The sequence below is a fragment of the Mesoplodon mirus genome (genome assembly GCF_964341445.2).
Source record: "Mesoplodon mirus genome assembly, chromosome: 19".
Classification (NCBI taxonomy): domain Eukaryota; kingdom Metazoa; phylum Chordata; class Mammalia; order Artiodactyla; family Ziphiidae; genus Mesoplodon; species Mesoplodon mirus.
The window spans coordinates 33,796,012-33,817,105 of NC_138995.1; positions in this window are offsets into that span (position 1 = coordinate 33,796,012).

Below are 21,094 nucleotides of genomic sequence, written 5' to 3' on the forward strand. Positions count from 1 at the left end.
AAAAGTTCTGGAGGTGCATGGTTGCACAATAATGTGAATATATTGAATATCACAGAACTATACACTTAAAGTGGTTGAAATGGTAAATTTTATGAGTATTTTATCATAATAAAAAAAAAAGCTTGATGATTTGGTCAAGTGTGAGAGCTTCTAGGAACCCATAAGACCACTGAGACCTCCATTCACTGTGTAGATGAAGTTCAATGGAGAAAGAGGCTTGTTCCAGGTACAGAGTGGTGATAGCGGAGGCAGGAGAAGAACTTTGGTAGCAAGACACTCGGGCCTTCAGCTCGGGCCTTTCAGCTCTGTACTCTGTGACCAGTATCCCAGATCAATGTCTCCACACAAGACCCAGTTCTTCCAAAGGTCTTGGAATCTACCACCAAGACCACTGACCCATAGCCCCTCAAGGAAAGGGACTAGGGGACTCACAGTTCTGGGGGCCAGGCAATGCTCCAGAGAAATAGCCCAAGATTCATCATAAGATTCCTTAGAGTGAAAAACCTTGGGAATTCCCATTTTTCAATCCTGACCATCCATCCCTCGTGGTAACTAGAAGGTAGTTCATTGAGGAGCTTTGCGAATTTCATGTCTCTCTTAGTAAACCTGTTTTGACTTTCGTCTTCTCGATCCAGCCAAAACCCTCCAAGATGGCTTACTTTCAGGGTCCATCTCAGAGCACCCCTCTGACATCTAGGCAGGGATGGCAGAAACTATGCACATTCACCACCACATTCCCACCAGTGCCCATGATAGACATCATTAATCGATCAAGTGCCTGTTCCCCACTGCACATGAAGCCCTCAGAATCATATCATCATAGCTTCCAGCTGCCCAATCATTCAGCACTGGTACACAAGGTGAGATCTATTTGCCAGTTGTCACCTACACTAATCGAACAAACTCTGGGATCTTGAGAAAATCACTTCTCTTTTGGCCTCTATTTATTTACCTATTATATGAAATGATTTTTGTGTCCCTGCCAGCTCTGTGGTCCGATGAATTCTATAATAGCAGCCTGGAAAATTCTACATTGTGGATAGTAGAGGGAAAGTCAGTTGGTTTCAAATGAAATTCTATGGACTTTTTAATATATTTTTTTGGCAGTAGATCTGACCTCCTTGTTTTATTTGTATCAGGGAGGGTCATGAAGCCAGACATCAGGAGCTGACTGTGCTCCTGGCCAGCCCTCTGGGAGCCATTTCCCACTTCCTGGAGGGCCCCAGAGCCAAGAGAGTCCTAACACTCGCCTTCAACTTGGGACACTTCTGCCCAGTCACCAACTACCAGCAGGAGACAGCCAGGATTGACATTCCTGCCCCTCACATTGCCTCCCACTTGTCCTGTCCCTTGTTCTGGGAGGGCAGCTATGTCACTCCAATGGGGCCTAGACTGCCTTCTCATTTCCCTGCCAGCCAGCCAGGCCAACGTCTCCACCCAGCTCTCGGCCAGCCAGACGGGGATGCATCAGAGGGAGAGGAGAGGACAGGGCCGCCCTCTTGCCACCAAGCACTATAAAAGAGAGCATTAAATCTTGGCCTCCACCAGGGAACTGCCTTAATTAGGGTGGCGCCGAGCAGGACGCCATAATTAACTGTGTGTCTGTGTTTCCATCCCAAACACCCATTTCCAGAGCTTTGTGATCCAGTCTTCTAAGAGAAGCTCAGCCAGAAACTTGGCACCAGCAGCCCCAGAGGGGAGGGATGGCTGGTTTTCCCCTGTTCTTTCCTTGCATTGCCCCACTCAGGGTGAGCCTCTGGAGGTGGGAGCCACGGGTCCTTCCAAAAAAAGGTGTTAATTGTGGGCTCAGAGCTACTGGCTCTGCCTGGTCCCCAACACCAGGGAAGCCCAAAGGTCTGATGTCAGTGTGGGTGGATGCATGTTAGTTTTGCTTGGATAACATCCATCATTCCAGTACTTTGATTTTCTTTAAGGAACCAGCCTCAACCACCTGTAGCTTTAAGGATGAGCCCATGTTTGGGGCTGGCCAATCAGAGCATTATCCTCTGGCCAGTGATTGGATCAGAGTTGGTCCCGTGACCCATGCTGGACAAATAAGTGTCTGTTCCAGGACTCTGGATGGAATCACTGGGAAATGGGTATTTGCTTTCCATTGGGGTTGCTCAGCTGGTAAGATGTCGGCCTGGAGCCATGGGGGACAGTGTTTGCCAACTCACAAGCGTCTGCCTGAGAATGAGGCCAAATTGAAGAAAGCATGGAAAAAAGATGGAGGATGCCAAGAGACAGAGAGAGAGACCTGATGGCATCTGTTAAGCAGTTGAATCAGCCATACCTGAAGCAAAAATACTCCCAAAGACTTTTAATTACATGAGAGGCAATAAATTCCCCGTGTTTGTTTATGTCGGTTTGAACTGAGTGTTTGTCACTTGCAACTTAAAGAGATGTGGCTAAAACAGAGGTCACTACATGGACTCCATGAAATGCAATCCACACAAACCCATAACGCGCCAGGCAGCATGGCAAATGCAAGGGTGGTCAAGAACGGCACCCAGCCTTCTTGAGCTTCTGGCTTCATGGGGAAGAGGAGACATAAGGGTAAACTGGACTTCCTGTTCTAGTGCCCCACCACATTGAAAAGCTGTCTTCCTTCTGGGCAGCCTGAATCATTGCCTCCAGAGGAGATTGTCATCCTTTTATTGGACAACTGCAGTTGTGCCTACCCAGAGAGCATGTTGCTCTTCATCTGATCATAGTTTCTTGTTCCTGAGTGACTTGTGTGAATCACTTGTGTGAACCAGCCCTTGGTTCCAGGAGTGAACTCATAACCAGACCTGATTCCTCAAGAAAATACGCCCCCAGCCATAGTGACTGGTGTAGGAATGAGCACATAAACCAAAGCAAACCAGTGAGCATCAGTCCTGGAGTTTTGCTGAAATTACTGGGGGAAAGTTACGATGTCTCCCAGGGCTGCTAAGTAGGATTTGGGCCTGATGCTGCCAGGGAGGGGCACTCTGAGAATAAAATCAAAAGAGAGGAAACTGGACGCAAGATCAAGAGAATCAGAGAGACTCTGTCCTGATAACAAATATAGTTTGAGCACTTGGAACTAGCTGCTGCCTGAAACCCACTCTTCTTGATGGTTCCATCTGGATAAGGGTTCTGCAACTATAAACCTAGAGAAACTTGATTAATGCCCCTAGGATTGAAGGCTCATTACAATCAAACCCCAGCCCACATTTTCATTCTTGTCTCTAATAATGAGCCTCTTACTCCAGGCAGCTGAGATGCTCATCATGCCATCCTGAACCCAGCACTTTGTAGAGCTTTGTGCTCCACCAAGAAACCGTTTTCTCCCCCAATTGCCCATGAAAATCCTGCCCATCATTCAAGGCCCAACTCAGTGGCCTCCTCCTCCAAGAGGCCCTTGAAGGAGTCTCCCTCTTCTGCATTGTACAGCAGCTCTGATTACTTGTACCTATGGATACACACCCCCTGGTTCTCACCTTCCCTGTTAGGCCAATAACTCCAAGAAGGCTGAGAAATGGGATCCCCATGACCTCATATGAGCCTGAATCCAGGCCTGAAACCAAACCTATGGCCAAATTTTTCAGTCACAGGTGCCAATTAATTGCATTTTTTCTTTAAATAGGATTGAGTTGGGTTTCTGACTATTACAACCGAAGAGTTGTAATGGTGGCTATGTTTTTCCCTAATTACAAAAGTGATACATACTTGTTGAAGATCAGCAGAAAATATCAATAAACACACAAAGGAAAATAAAAATGACTCTTACTCCCAACACCCAGAAACCATTTTAAATATAATGGAGTAAACGTCCCTTTAGACTTGTTTCTATACATGTATATGTACATATTTATTTAGATGAGATCATATCCTAATACAGACAGGGTTTTTTTACTCTTTGTTGAAGTAGAACAGAAAAGGGCACAAATCACAAGGATGCAGCCTGATAAATTTCACAAAGTGAACATAGCTGTTACCAGCATCCAGCTCAAGAAACAGTGTCAGTCGAAGACCTTCAGATATTTTTCTGGTTCATCCTGCAATCACAGAGAGCATTACCCTCGTGGAATCAGCCTCCTTGATTCTTGATGAACAGTCAGTTTGTTTCCAATTTTTTTGCTGTTGTAAACAAAGCCACAAGGACAATCCCCTGTATACACATAATTTTGCCTGGGGGGGGCTTATGTTCTAGGGTAAATTCCTAGTAATAGCTAATATTTCTAGCCCTTTCTGCCAGGCACTGCATTACATGCTTTTTATGGATTAGCTCACTTGAGCCTCTCAACGATTAACTGAAATAGGAACTTTTATTGTCCCCATTTTACAGAAGTGGGACTGCGGAGTCAAAGGGCAGGTCCATTTTCCATCTTGATTCACATTTTCTAGCTGCCCTCCATCCCATTAGACCAATTAATTCTCCCTCCAACAGCACAAAAGTTCAATTTTCCTTCCATACTTCCCAAAGCTGGATGCTATCAGTTATTTGAATTGCCAGTCTTGGCCACACTGATATGTGAAAAATCACAGCTTATTATAGATATTTTTTCATTTCTTTCATTTTTTAGTAAGATTGAACAGCTTGTTTCATATTAATTAGCCATCTATACTTCTTTTCTAAGTTGCCTGTTCATGTCTTTTGCCTATTTTTCTTTCTGCCGAGCATACTGGATTTATTTTCGCATATTAGAGGTATTCATCTTTTGCCTTTCAGATATATTGCAGATATTTTCCAACTTTACTTTTTTTCCATTCTAAAGGTGATTTTTGTGCCACAAAAGAGTTCGTGGGGTTTGAGGATTTGGGGCATTTGTATGGCCAACAATCATTTTCTTTATGATTCCCCCTTTGTAAAATGGGGAGGGATGGACCAAATCTGTGATGTTTAAAATGTGATCCACAAGGCTCGGGAGTCCTGAGACTCCCCACAGACCCCTCGGGGAGGTAGGACATGGGAAGAGGTCTGAGCTGTCTTTTTCCTGGGTTCCTGGTTCCACTCATGGTTCAACTAAATATCTTGGGTATTGGTTGAGGTACCAATCATCCAGGCTGATCTCTCCACCAGCTCTTGGGGCCTTAGGAATGGGAACACCCTCCCCTCTCACAATCTCTGGGGAATCTCTTAGGTTTTCTCCATCACCCCTGCCCTCAATGTCCTAATCTGAGCTGGTCAGTGATGGGTCAGTCACCATCCTGCCCACCACATCCTGTCCAGCCCCTGCCCCAGACAGGAGCCCCAGCCATTTCTCTTGAATACCCTCTCTCTCTTCTAGCATCACTCATACAAAACTCTTTGTGGACATCAGCCTTGATCGGTTTTATGATGATGGAGGGGGTTATATCACAATACCACCCAGCAAACACCCCCAAACTAGGCATTCCTGTACTTAGAAGCCCTTCACCTGCCATTGCCCCCCACCACCACAATCCCTAGTCTTCCACCTGGCCTGGGTCTTCTCTCACACACTGGACAGTTATCTATCTACTTTTTCTGGAATCCTTCCCCTAGGACTCTCCCTAGAAACTTTATTTTCACTGGTTTATTAGGCAAAGCGTATTTGGCCCTCCTTCCATTGTTTGCTTGGGTACTACTTATGCATGTGCGTGTGGACACCATTGAACTAGATCCCTCATTTTCAAAGTGTGATCCAGGGACCCCAGGAATCCCAAAGATCCTTTCAGGGGATCCCCAGGGTAAAGTATTTTTATAGGGCTTCCCTGGTGGCGCAGTGGTTGAGAGTCCGCCTGCCGATGCAGGGGACGCAGGTTCGCGCCCCGGTCCGGGAAGATCCCACATGCCATGGAGCAGCTGGGCCCGTGAGCCATGGCCGCTGAGCCTGCGCGTCCGGAGCCTGTGCTCCGCAACGGGGGAGGCCACAACAGTGAGAGGCCTGCATACCGCAAAAAAAAAAAAAATCCAATGATAAGTGGCCCTCTAAGATAGACACACAGAGGAGAAGCTGGTGTCAAGATGGAGGCAGAGATGGAAGTGACACAGCTGCGAGCCTGGGAATGCAGACGGCCACCAGAAGCTGGAAGAGGCGAGGAATAGATTCTCCCCTAGAGTCTGTGGAAGAAGCATGGTCCCGCTGACACCTGGATTTCGGACTTCTGGCATCTGGATCTGTGAGAAAATAAATTTCTGTTGTTTCAAGTCACCAAGTTTAAGGCAATTTGTCACAGCAGCCACAGAAAACTAATACAAATTCTGAGACGTCATTTGCCTTTTTCACTCTCATTCCTCCCTGAGCGTACAGTGGAGTTTTCCAGAGACTACAAGACGTGTGATGTTGGAACAAATTGGATGCAGAAGCTGATAGGAGAATCCAGCTGTCTTCTATTAGCCAGACATTTGGAGAGTTGCAAAGGTGAAAAACAATGCCGTTCTTCCTACCAAATCGTTTTTTGGGGGGGAAATCTAGTTCTTTTTCATTGGAAAACATTATGTTAACATGAGAGGACTTTTAAAAAATTAATAAATAAGCATTTTTTAATTTTCTCAGTTTTAATTTCTAATACAGTGAATATTGATAGCTGTAATCCACATAAACAAAATTCTTTGGGGTCCTCAGTACATTTAGGAGTGTAAAGTAGTCCTGAGATTAAAGCACTCGATAATTATCTTAACTTAATTAGATAGTGTCTCCCTCACCTTCCCACTCTGACTCTGTTCCTACCTCAGCAAAATGTACAAGGACAGGTTGCATGTGACTGTAATTAACAGAGCACCCAATTCAAAGTGGCTTAACCGAGAGAAATGTATCATCTCACAAAACATTTGGTCAATTCATTCCATCATCACTCCCAGCCATCATGTTTCTGTTTGTTCTGCTCTGCTGCCTTTAGAGAGCTGATCCTTCTCCTCATGGTTACAGGATGGCTGCAGCTGTGCCAAGCATCACATCCTCACACAATAATGTCCAAAGGTGGAAAAAGGAAACATCCTTACCTTGAGCCTCATTTTAGAAGCTAAGGAGGGCCCCTCCCCTGACTTCTCCTCATACCTCATTGGCCAGAATTCCATCACAGGCCCGTCTCTGCCCAGGAGAATGACATTTGTGTGATTAGCCCTGTATGGTCAAGATCGACCTCATTGACTGGGAGGACGGCCAGTCTTCCCTGAAGACATGGCCATCTAATTAGGGTTTTATCAGCAAGAAAGGGGAGTCAGGCTGTGGGACGTGATCACAGTGCCTGCCATTCCAACGCAGGGATTTAGGATCTGTGGAGTGGGCAGCTGCACCTCATACCAACGTGGCTCTCCAGTGCTCAGGTATTTAGGGCACAGCCCGTGTAAGCCCAGCTGAGCCCCGGCCCCCACTCCGACCCCTCAGAGCCACCTCAGCCCCATGAGCCCCAGACCTGCGGTACCTCGGTGCCTCCCACAGCAACGCCCCACTCCCCCAGCACAGCGGTCAGCCCCTTGTAGGTCAGAGGTCTCGTGCACCCTTCCTGGTCCCAGTCTTGCTTAGACGCCACCCTTTTCCACTTTGGCAGGTTTTAATAACTTCAAAGGTCAGGAAGATGGTGCTCCCAGAAAGACGGACCTTTCCTGGTCCTCCCAGGAAACACCCAGAGTGTCTTACAGCATTTCCCATGCTTTTCACGTAACGTTCAAGCTCTATATAATCTCTCTAAAATACTGCAAAGGTCTCCTTAGCAGCCTCTCTCTCTCTCTCTCTCTCTCTCTCTCTCTCTCTCTCACACACACACACACACACACACACACACACACACACACACACGGGTTAGGAATAACTCAAATTCTGGAATCTTTGTTTTGCAACTTATCTGCCGTGCAACCTTGGGCTTGTATTTTAACTTGTATTGTAACTCTGGGCCTATGTTTCTTTACTTCTAAGAAGAGGGTAACTGTACCTTATGACCTGGGATTGCTGAGGATTAAATGAGATGATGCATGTAAAGTCACTCCTTGTCAAGACTCAGAAATTGTCAGGGGTCACATTATTGTTGCATCTCAACCTCTGAACAGCATTTCAAAGCCTACAGAGTGCCTGAACTTCATTTTATCATCTGAGATTCACAGCAGGGAAAGTGTTATGCCCCGTGTTACAGGTGAGACAATTGAGGGCCAATCAGGCCAAGTGACCCGGCCTAGGTCACACAGGCAACTCAAAACCAGTTCTGTTATCCAGGCTCTCAGATTCCAAGCCAAGGACCCCTCCAAGTTCAGACTGCCTGCCTGACCTCCATCTGCATGACCCAGATTGCTCAGCTACCAAAAACCTGGAAAGTGCTGTAGGAATCAAGTCTGGGCCTTTGGTCCTCACATGGCCAGGGGTAGCAAGGGCGGCTGCAAATACCCAGGAGAGGGAAGGAGGGATGCCTCTTCCAGTTCACAGCCCATGAAGGGAAAGCAGCTTCTTAAAGGACCTGAGTAAGGAGAGACCTTCCAAGAATGCAAATCTAGAATATAGAAATTAAAAAGACAGATGCATTTGACTACCTAACAATGTTCATCTTTTGTAAGGCAAAAGATGACATAAGCAAAGTTAACAGACAAACAATAAATTCGAAAAAAATATTTGTGATGCAGAGGACAAGGGGTTACCATCTATAATATACAAAGGGCTCTTACAAAGTGAAGAGAAAAGGGCAAACAACCCAAAAGAAATTATGGCAAAGGACATGAATAGGCAATTCACAAAAGAATGAAGCCAAATGGCCACAAACAAATGAAAAGATGCTCACACTCATTAGTGGTCAGGGACATGCAAATTAAACTGACAAGGAGATATCACAGAGGAAAATTTAAAAGAACAAGAATGCAATTGCTGGCAGGGATTTAGGGAAAAGCTACATTCATATGTTGTTGCCGAAGATGTAAATTATTACTGTCTTTTTTAGAAGAAGCCTGGCAACACCAATTAAAACTCCAGGAGTTACATGAAAATTTTGCATTTAAAAATATATATCGAGGGATTTCCCTGGTTGCACAGTGGTTAAGAATCGCCTGCCAATGCAGGGGACACAGGTTCGAGGCCTGGTCCGGGAAGATTCCACATGCCACGGAGCAACCAAGCCCGTGTGCCACAACTACTGAGCCTGTGAGCCTAGAGCCCAAGCTCTGCAACAAGAAAAGCCACTGCACTGAGGAGCCCACGCACCGCAACGAAGAGTAGCCCCTGCTGGACGCAACTAGAGAAAGCCCACGCGCAGCAACGAAGACCCAACGCGGCCAAAAATAAATAAATAAATAATATATATATATACATATATATATATATATATATATATATATATATATATATATCTTGATTTCCTTTGACCCAATCCTCACCCTGGAAATCTATCTAATAGAAATTAAAGTACCATATCCTAAGGAAAAGTGAAAAAAGATGTTTATTGAGTTATTATTCTTAATGACAAAAAAACCCTCAAAAGAAAGCGTGGCAGACTGACACACAGGGAAGACCTGGTTTCCCAGACTTCCTCGCACCTCAGTTGGGTCCACGTGACTGGGTTCTAGCTAGTAGATCGGAGGAAGAAGTGATGTGTGGCCATAAAGCCCACTGCACGATCTCCCCTCCCTCTATTCCCCTCTGCGGTGAAGATCTCCCCTTCCCCTCTTCCCCTACCGCCCAATTCCTGAGTCCCTGTTTGGAGACCACCATCCCAAAGGTGCCCAACCACACTGCACTGGGACAGGAACAAGAAATAAACTCTTGCTGTGTTCAGGCGGTGTGATTTCACAGCTTCCTTGTGGCCACAGCACAGGCTCACTTTAATGAATATGCAGCATGAATATGGCACAGCATAGCCTAGACTACTCCTCAGCCTACAAGGAATGACTTAGAGCTAGACCAAGGGATTTCCACACCATTAAAGGAGAAAAGCAAAATGCAGAGAGGCACACATAATATCTTGCTTTGGTCATGTCAACAATGATGGAGAAGACCCTCTAATGGTACATGTGCATGTGTCTATGTGTGTGTGTGGTTTGTGCATATGTAGCTATATGAGAATGGACAGAGACCTGGAGGGATACTTCTAGCTGGCAGGCATGAATTGGGAGGGAGAGGGAGAAAAGAAAGTGAGGAAGGCCAAGCAATAAAGTAGAAAAATGCATCAACAAACATAGTTTCCATGAGTATATTTTTGCATTTATGAATGTGCAGAAGTAAACTAAAAATATTTTCATATTAGAGAATAAAACCTCTTGTCTTTAGTGTAAGAGAAAACAAGCAAACACGTAGCTGGAGGATGCAGGGGAGAAGGGGCTGAAGCACCAGGAGTGGATGCAGAAAACTTGGTCCTCGCCGCAAAGCTGATTAAACCTCTCTGTCTGGCTGAGTCTGTTCAGGACGCATCCCCCATTGAGATGTGGCTAAAAACAAGGAGAAAGGAAGGTAAGCATCCTGGTGTGGGAGCTGCAGCCAGAGGGTGGGGGCTGCCTCCCAGTCTTATGAGAAAACGGGGGCGCCTTCAGTCCGCAGCTCAACAGCTAAGCCAGCATGTTAGGGAGAATCTGCTGAATGGGAAAAAGGCTTAGAAGTCACCAGGGACAAAGGTCCCACTGTGTGCCCAGAGTTCAAATCCAATCCTAATCAGAGTTTGTTTGGCTTAAACAGTGATGTCTAAAAAATTCAAACTGGTTGCCAACATATTTAAACTGGCAGATTTCACACACACACACACACACACACACACACACACACACACACACACACATTTCAGATTTATTATCTCCAGCTTATAGTTAAAAAAAAAATCAGGTTATCTGGCCATATCGTGCCCACATTTCTGAATGGCTACAACTGGGTGGAGCTGGAGAATGGCCACCCCCTTTAGACAGGGCATGCGTTCTTCAGTTTGCCACAGTCTCCACCGCTCCCTACTGCTGCACCAGGACACTCCACCCACTGACAAGCCCCAAAGTCACATTTGTGGGTGTGACCTCACCTCTCCATTGGCCCCTTTCCCACACACTCTGACAAAGTGAAAATCGTACCCTGTGGGTTTTGGTAGAAGACAGACACACCTGGATTCTGGCTTTACCCCTTAGTATCTGCAATCCCTTCACACTGCATCAACTCAGCTAAGCTGGTACCACATTGTCCCAGAACTTCCTTGTTGTTCTGAGATAGTGTTGGCCAAAACAGACTTTATGTGTGAGATCTGGAAGGTGGAAATGAAGCAGCAAACATATTTTTTATGCTCTGAAGGTCATGCAGGGTCCCAGGCCCTGCGGTGGCTTGCCCATGCTGCCAGCAATCTGCTGGCCATCCTCACTGGCAGGGGCAGCCCCTGGCTTCTCCAGCTCCTTCCAGATCTCCCTCGGCATCTTCCAGTCCTGGGCCAGATGTGTGTACAGCTCCATGGTGAAGCACACCAGTTTCTCCTACAGGTCACCCTCAGCACCCAGGTTGGAAAAGGTGAGAGACAGATGCTACTTCTGATTTGTCCTCGCTCTCATCCACATCCACCTTTCCTTCCCAGGCATCAGTTAGACTGACTTTAGGCTCAACTCCAGACACAGAGGTAACAGCCTGAACAATCACATAAAGTATAACGCCCATAATAAGTCCGTTTTCTGTACTACTTACAGAGGTTCTGTTTCCCTGATCAAACCCTGACACATCTGTGTGATCTTAGATAAGTTACTTAACCTCTCTGAGCCTCACGTCCCTCATCTTAAAATGCTAATGATAACAGTATGATGAACGCCCATGATAGCCCTATAATCTCATATGATTATGGTGAGGACAAGATGGGAAATGTATGTAAAGTGCTTAGCAAATGCTCCATAAGTGCCATATATTATAAAACTGCAGTGTTTTTAAGTGGGAGCTGTGCCTTTATCTATATAACATCAGGAAAGAAATAAACTAACTGAAGATACCTAGTTTGATCCTTTGTCATCTAAATTAACAATACTTCTTCCTCCCTCGGCAATATTTTAAACTCTCCCCAAATGTATGTGTGTGTGTGTGCATGAGTGTATATGTGCATGTAGAATGGGAAATTTGAAAATTCTAAAATAGTTCTTTCATTTAAATTTAGTACAGACAACCTCTCTTAGGCTGCATCCCAGGAATCAGGTGAAGAAATGAAGGTTTATGCGTGGGAGATCACCAGGAGTCCTCCTGGGGTCCCTACCCCAAGGGTGAGGGAATCTGGGTTGGGCAAAGGGAGAAGTGGGCTGCGATCCAGCTCAAACAGAGGCCTCTGGCAACCCCGCAGAAGGCTTTGGAATCCTCAAGACCCTTCAGAGTTGCCCCAAACTAAGGCAGGGTCTAGCCTTTGTCCTGCACCCAGGCCACTCATCAAATATGGACCACATTCATCTAGAGAGGTGGCATAAGCATAGACAAGGGTGCTCCTCCTGCCAAGGTGAAGGACTCACCTGAGCCATCAACCACCAGCATTCCACAGCTGAGGGAATGAGCCAGCGTCCTATGGGGGCAGCCTGGGTTGCATACCACAGCAACCACTACGCTCCCTGAAGTTTTATTACTCTGCTTACAATCAAGCAAGATTAAGGGCTAGCTGTTTATGAAGTCAGAGGCACTCAATATAACATGTCTATCTTGTTTACTCTGTGTCCTACTGCCTGTCAAAGAGACACCTTGAAAACTCTGTGTCCTGAATGGGAGGTTCTGGGCTGTGGAGGGAACCTCAGAGAGGCAGGTCCACTGTGAAACATTGTGAATTTGGCATTGATTGCTGGGGTCCAGAATCACCCAGATGAGGTCCCGCCCTTGAGGACCACAAACAGTGTGGGACACAGACACCGCCTGACCATCTAAGCTGGGTAGACGGCAACACATGCCACGACAGAAGGTTGAGCAGGTGACCCTTTCCTCTTGAGTGGAGGGCCATGAGGGCACTGGCTTTGCCTAATTTGCTGTTATATCCCCTGTGCTTGAGTAGGTGCTCAAAATGTAACTGTCGAATGAATGAAAGAATCACTGGATTCAGACTTGAGCTGCTTTTAAAGGCCTGCTCCTCTATTCAAGAAGTGTACAGATGAAAGACAAAACTGGTACAACCAGCATTTTCTCTGCTGGAAATGGGAATGCCTCTGCTCATTCTGATTACACCCTTCTGCCCACGTTTCCCCCAAGTCCAGGGACATGCTCTTCTCTCCCTCCCACATGGCTGAGTTCCACTTCCTGCAGGAAGTCTTCCCTGACTCCATGACCCCACCCACACACGTGCAAACCCCTGCACACTCTCTCCCCCAAAGAGCAATTGTGGGCGTTGGAGGTCAGGACAGAGCGATTGGAAGGAAAGGCTCAGAGTCTCAGCTCCTTCCTTCCCACCTCCATCTCAACAGGTGTCCACCCTCCTCCAGGTCGCCACGAGCCCAGGAATGGTGTTCTCCCCAGATGGGTTAGATCAGTCTAACCAGCCATGGTGAGCCCATCCCCCATCCTTCTCAGGATCCACATGGGATGCAATTCTGGCCAATGAGGCCTGAGGGAAAATGGGCTGGTGCTTTTATGAAAAGTTTCCTCACTGATGAAATATGTACAGGAAGAGAGTCTCCTTTATGGACCACATATTGTCACATTTGGAAGGGACCCAGGAGCTGTGGCTGTTCCTCGCGCATGTGAGGGCAGCGAGCCTGAGCTTGCAGACAGAGTAGGCTCTGAGTTAATCGATGTTCTTGTAATGGACAGCACTGGTCTCTGCTAGACCCCCTCAGGGGCCTTCCACCTTTCTGTGCAGCGGTTCCCAACTTCTGGCTTCTGCGTGCTTTGCTTTTGATGGCCCGTACCCACAACCCTTCAGAGGCCTGTCTTTGGGCTACTGGAGTCATTTGCTTGCAGAGGAAGAAAGCCATAGTCCGTGGTTAGGGATGAGCCTTCTCTGTCTTGCTGGATGTGGCCAAAGAAGCCTGCGGCTGCTCTTGTCACAAGCAGTCACTTTACAATCATCTGGCTTTGCGAGTGGCAATGGTAGAAAGATAGAATGATATCATCGAGCTGCTGATTATCATGCCCAAAGCCCACCTTACCTCTAGACTCCCCGAGGGGGCGGGGGTGAAATAATAAAACTCTTGGCTCTTTAAGCCACTTGGATGTGGGGTTTCTGTGCTGTGCAGTCAGAAGCATTCTAAGTTATCTAAAGGCCATGCTCTTGTTAGTGTGACCACTACACACACACACACACCCTATGTATGTATATACTCAGGAATGTGCACACAACTGCAAGATCAATTTTCAAAACCCCAACAGCTTCAAAATTAATTTGAAGGAAAATGGTGCAGCCACTGTGGAAGACAGCAGGGCAGTTTCTCAAACACTTAAACACAGAATTACCATATGATCCAGCAATTCCACCTCTGGACATATACCCAAAAGAAGTGAAAGCAAGGATTCAAACATATTTGTACACCAATGTTCATAGCAGCATAATTCACAATAGCTAAAAGGTAGAAACAACCCAAATGTCCATAGATGAATGAATGGATAAACAAAACATGGTATGTACATCCAGTAGAATTAGCCTTAGAAAGGAAGGAGATTTTGACACACCCTATAACATGGATGAACCTTGAAGCCTTTATACTAAGTGAAATAAGCCAGTCGATTTCAGGATGAATATTGTCTGATTCCACTTATGTGAGGTACATATAATAGTTACATTCATAGAGACAATAAGTAGAATGGTGGTTTCCAGAGGCTGGCAGGGAGGGGAAAGAGGATAGTGTTTAGTGAATACGGAGTTTCAGTTTGGGAAGATGAAAATGTTCTGGAGATAGACGATGGTGATTGTTGCACGGCAATGTGAATGTACTTAATACTGAACTATATATTTTAAAAAGGTTAAGATGGTACATTTTATGTTATGTATATTTTACCACAATTTTTAAAAAAAGATTTGAAAACATAAAATTCAAAAATCCCCTTCACAATAACAACACACAAGGCACCTCGGAACAACCCCAATCAGAACTTCACAGGACTCTGGAGAAAACCATAAAACTTTACTACTGAGGAGATGTAAAGGTTGATTTTTTTTTTTTTTTTTTTGTAGAATAAGATTTTTTTTTAATTTTTTATTGGGGTATAGTTGTTCTACAATGTTGTGTTAGTTTCTACTGTACAGTGACGTGAATCAGCTATATGTCTACATATGTCCCCTCTTTTTTGGATTTCCTTACATTTAGGTCACCACAGAGCACTAAGTAGAGTTCACTGTTCTATACAGCAGGTTCTCATTAGTTATCTATTTAATACATATTAGTGTATATATGTCAATCCCAATCTCCCAATTCATCCCACCCCCACACCCCATAAGTGTTGATCTTAAGTGGAGATATACCATGTTCATGGAGGAAAAGAACCAATGTTGTAAAGAGGTCACATCTTCCCAAATTAATCCATAACATAATGCAATTCCAAACAAGACCCCAACAGCATTTTTCATGGAACTCGATAAGCTGATTCTAAAAATCCTGTGGAGGAAGGACTATAATACAAGAATAGCATACACTCAGAAAAGTGCACAAATTAGAAGTGTACAGCTCAATGAAGTTTTACAAAGTGAAACACACCATTTCACCAAGACTTAGATCAAGAAACAGAATATTGCCCCAGAAGACCTCCTTGTACTCCCCTGCAGTCACTACCACCTTTAAGGCCTCTATCTTAATCAACTAGCTTTGCCTGGTTTTGAAGTTCCTTCACCTGGGATCATACCTTATGTACTCTTTTATATCTGGCCGCTTTCACTCAACATCATGATTATGCAATTCATCCATGTTGTTGCCTGAGTTGTCAATCATTTATTCTCATTTCTGTGTAATATCCCAATGTACAACTAACTCACCATCTATTTAGCTATTCTACTGTTCACAAACATTTGGGTAGTTTCCAGCTTGGAGATACTGCAAATAGCATTCTGCTACTTGTCTTCTGATCCACATTTATGCACAAACTTGTTGAGCATATTCCTAAGAGTGGAACTACTGGGTCATCAAGAAAGTTTTAAAAGAACAGAGGATGTTTGTGGGTGCGGTGGGAATGAGGCAGTCTTGCCCTACTGGAAATCAAAATGAATTATAAAGCTATAATAATTAAAAGGCACACATTAACACATCCCCAGATCTACACACACACACACACACACACACACACACGAGCAAACACAGGCATGCACACGGAACTCATGCACACATATACATCCACACACAGGCGTACTCTCCCACCCCGCAAACTCCACCAGTCAGCACAGACAGCTCATGGCCGGACTTCCCAGACCAGATAACTGAGTGTCGCGGTCCCTTTCAAGTGGTATCAGAGCACAGGCCTGCAAGTATCCAGGAGACGGCTGATGGAGAAGGGGAAGAAGAGAGAGAGTCCCCCCCCACCCGCCCACTGGCTTTAAAGAGAGAACAAAGTGAGCGGGATCAGAGGGTGCAAGGTGATGGCAGCAACGCTGAAGCCATTTATCACTGCCAGATGTGTGAAGGGTCAGGCTGCAGGGCATGCTGGAAGTGCCAGCAGGGGTGCCTGGACCCCAGACACAGCGAGAAATAACCTGTCCAGTGGGCAAGAGACCAAGGAAGGGCTGCCAGGACCCTCTTCTCAACAAAATGATAATGCGCTTTCTTTTTTGCCCAGGCCGGAAGGGGCTGGGGGCCAGGACAGAGGCAGCAACAGCTTAATAAAGGGCTGTCAGTCAAAGCTCTAAAAATACCCTCCTGCTGCCAGCAGGCTCACTCCTGTGCCTGCCTGGGCTTCCTGCTGCCTGAATGGTCCCTTGGTGACACAAAAGGACAAATGTTTGCCCAGAGAGGCCTGGTGTCAGCAACACACATGGTCCCTCCGTGGCTGGAATCTGTCCTCTCCCCTACCGCACCCCTCCAGGACGCTCAGACAGGCACACCCTGGGCCAGGAAGGGGGTCATGAGGCTCCTGTGGCCAAGGCATACTTCCACCCCGGGCTTCTCCATCCTCTGGAAAGGCATGAACATCAGACATCTCCCCTTGCAGGTGGCTCCCAAACCGGCAAAGAGCCAAGTTTCACAAGGGATCCCAGAGACTCCCAGTCAGATGGGGGAGGCACCACAAGCTTCAGGCAAGCTCCTGGTCCGGCTTCTGCTAAGTTCCCAGTTTGGTCGGGGAGGCCCTACACCTGTGCTTGGAGAGATCCCAGTCTGTTGAGGGAAGCAAGGCCACTGCCCCGGAATCACTTCTGGTCTAATGGAGAAGGCTCAGCTCTTGCCTTGAGAAACTCCCAGTGTGATGAGGGAGGAACAACTTCCCAAAGACAAGTTCCCACACAGTGACAATAACAGACTTCTAGCCAAAACGCCCTTTAGTCCAGTGCCCCTCAAACTTTAATGCATGTCTAATTCACTGGGAATCTTTTTTGTGTGTGTGTAATTTTATTTATTTTTGGCTGCGTTGGGTTTTCATTGCTGCAGGCGGACTTTCTCTAGTTGTGGCGAGCAGAGGCTTCTTCGTTGCAGTGCACAGGCTTCTCACTGCGGTGGCTTCTCTTGTTGCAGAGCACCGGCTCTGGGGTGTACAGGCTTCAGTAGTTGTGGCACGTGGGCTCAGGAGTTGTGGCTCACGGGCTGTAAAGCGCAGGCTCAGTAGTTGTGGTTCACGTGCTTAGTTGCAGCATGTGGGGTCTTCCGGACCAGGGCTCAAACCCCTGTCCCCTGCATTGGCAGGCGGATTCTTGACCACTGCGCCGACAGGGATGTCCCCACTGGGAATCTTTTAAAATACAAATTTCATTCTGTATTTTCTGGGGCGGGCCTGAGATTCTGCATTTCTAACAAGATGCCCGGGGATGTCAGTGCTGCTGGTGCCTGAGTAGCAAGATGAGATGTATGGTGGGTGTAGATAACTAAATTCTATTGGCTGTTCTGCTGACTGAAACAGCCCTGAGCTGGGTCTACCTGGGAGGGCTCTTTGGAGGAAGTATGGGAGAATCTGATGGGCAGAGGGAGAATTCTGGAGAACTGGCCCTAAGTCCAAATCTGGACTCTGGCATTTATTAGCTGTGTGGCTTTGGGCAAGTTTCTTGACTTCTCTGAAATTAGGACAACTGTGGCCATGCCCACCTCACAGGGTGGTGTGAGCAGATGGAGCAGTAGCCCAGGCCTGGCACACACCTGGCACATGGCAGGGGCTCAAGACATTCCAGCCACTGCTTTTATAATCAACTAACCACTGTGCCTACACCCGGGAGGGCCAAGCCTCAAGACCGAACTGGAAGGGTGCTGCTCCTAAAGGCAGGGATGCAGAGAGGCCCTGGTGGATGTCAGGTGGCCATAGAGGTGCCGGGCAAGTCCTTGACCTTCCTGAGCATCAGTTTTCTCACCTGTAAAATGGGGATCATAGCATGGCCTGTCTCTGCAGATGTAGTGAATGGTCAGGATATCCTACACGCACAGCCGGGGAGCACAGCGCCTGGCACACAGTAGGCGCTCGATAAAGCGCTCTCCAGGGGTGGCGGTGGGGGACAGCGGTGCTGGGACCCCAGCTGGCCTGGAGCCCGGCTGAGCGCAGGAAGCCCGCGGCCCGCTCTGGCCCCCCCGCCCCACCCCCACCCGGAGGCCGCCTTTGAGCCCTGCGCTGCGCTTTGAAGTCCCAGATGGGCCTGGAGGAAAGAGGATCCCCGCGCCCAGCCCCCAGCCCGCACCTGGATAAACACGCGCCGCCAGCCCCGCCGCCAGCCCCGGACCGACGGCCTGGCGGCAGGGACGGCCAGGCGGCCGGAGCGGCCCGTCCGCGGCTCACTTCAAAGCGCCAGCGGCCGCCAGCGGGAGGGGGCCCTAATCAGGCCCGGCTGCCGCCGCCTGGGCGCAGAGCCCTGCCCCGCCGGCCCGCGCCGCCCCCGCCATCTGCTCCGCGTTAGAGCGCGCACCGATGGGGGCAGGGGCGGCGGGGATTGAATGGCACAGTCACTGGCTGTCCGAATTGGGAGGCCACGGCAGTCCTCTCCCCCGGCTAGTTCCATTACATCACCACTTCATTAATTCATTTGTTAACTCAGCAAATATGTACTGAGTGCCAGGTAGGTGCCAGGCACTGACCGTTCTGGATGAGGGAAATACAGTTGTTTCCTTCATTCATTCATTTCACAAATATTTGTTGAACTGCCATATACTAACAGACCTTGGGGATACAATCCTCTCATTCATCCAATACATTTTTGAGTGTCTATTATGTGCTACATGCTGTCCCCAACTTCATCTCCGCCCAGCCACCTTCAAACTACTCAAAAGCTCCTCCTTGCTGTCTCTCCCACCTCCATGCTTCAGCACTTGTTCTCTCTGCCTAGAATGCCCTCCTCTGCCCTAAACAAATTCCTACTCATCCTGCAAGAGCCCAGTTTAAAAGTTTCCTCCTGGACTTCCCTGGTGGCACAGTGGTTAAGAATCCACCTGCCAATGCAGGGGACATGGGTTCGAACCCTGGTCTGGGAAGATCCCACATGCCACAGAACAACCAAGCCCGTGCGCCACAACTACTGAGCCTGTGCTTCTAGAGCCCGGGAGCCACAACTACTGAAGCCCATGCATCCTCCAGCCCGTGCTCCACAGCAAGAGAAGCCACCGCAATGAGAAGCCCACGCACCGCAACAAAGAGTAGCCCTTGCTCGCCGCAACTAGAGAAAGCCTGCGCGCAGCAGCGAAGACCCAACACAGCCATAAATAAGTTTCCTCCGTTGTGAAGCCTTCTACCCTCTGGTAGTCCCCATCCTAAGTCCACACAGTGCCCCCCTCCTGCTAGAGAACATTTGGCCTTGAATGACAGTGATTTATTCCTTTGTAGGGTCTGTGTGCCCTCCACGGACTGACAGCTCCCACCTGGGCCCAACCAGGCTGTGTGGCTCTATAACCTCTCTGTGCCTCAGTTTTCTCATTTAGAATCAAGAAAGGACAGGATGCCCCCTTGCAGGGTTGTGGGAAATAGGTGGGTCAAACACAAGGCCAGGCTGGGTGGGGCAAGAGCCTGGTAAAAGGCAGCAATGGTTTCCTGGTCCTCTCTACAGCCCTCTGGCTCTAGGAATCAAAGCTTGGTTCACACACCTCCTCCAGGAAGCCTTCCTGACCTCCTGAGAACAGGCTTCCTCTCCTTGTGTTGAGTCCCTGCCAGTCTAACTCAGCCTACTGACCACTGGGGCCTGCCAGGCCTGTATCCTGGGCCCCGTGCTCCAGAGTGCAGGGAGCTAGCCCTGTATCTCTCTTTCCTCCCCCTGCAGTGCCTGGCACGTTACTTAGCACACCCTGGATCAGGCAGACTAGGGTCCCTCTCAGGCTCTTGCTCAGGCTGGTGGGGAGCTTGGGCTGAGTAGGCCACTTGAGTACTGGGCTATAGTCCCCAGGGGTGCAAGCAGGAGCTTCACCCACAGGAGGGGTAAGGAGACACAGGCTGCCTTCCCATGCCAACCTGTGGGCTGCTGGGAGCCCAGGAGCTGAGGATAAACAGTTCTTTGGCTTTGAGAACCACTGAGGACCCCTTGGAACCCAGGAGAGACATAAAGAGGCAGCCTCTGGGATAGAGGCTGAGATGCCTGTCCAGGAGTCCAGCAGGCCAGAGCCACCAGGGTTGCCTAGTGAAAGGGGCTGGTTACCATTACCCAGAGACACTGGCTGCCAGACAGACAGACAGACAGGAAAAGCACTAGACCCCTGGGGTCATGGCCTTCGCAGGCTCTCAGGTCCCCTCTCCCTTCCTCTCTATCCTCTGCTTCCTGCAGAGCTCACAGTCTCTGTCCCTGATGTGGCCTCTGTGTCTCTTTCCGTCCATTGATCACCTGTGGGGCATTGAGAAGGAACTTGGAAGATGAGGTACTTGGAAAAGTCCCAAGCACAGGGCCTGCAGACAATAAATGTGTGTGGCTGTTGAGGGGGGGAAGGGGAGTGATGTTTGTTTTTAAGCCATAGACTTGTGACAAAAGACCTGGGTTCAAGTCCTGACTCAGCCACTGACTCACTGGAGGAGATGGAGGGGCCCGCCTGAGAACATCAGCGAGGGCATCAGGGAAGGCAGTCGAGGCAGCTAGTCCACCTGGTGGGCCCCTGAAGCAGAGCGCGTGCCTTCCCACCACTCTCTCCAAGTGCACGCTGCATTCTCACTCCCCAGGGCGAGTTGGTGCCCATGCAAGATGGAGCAGA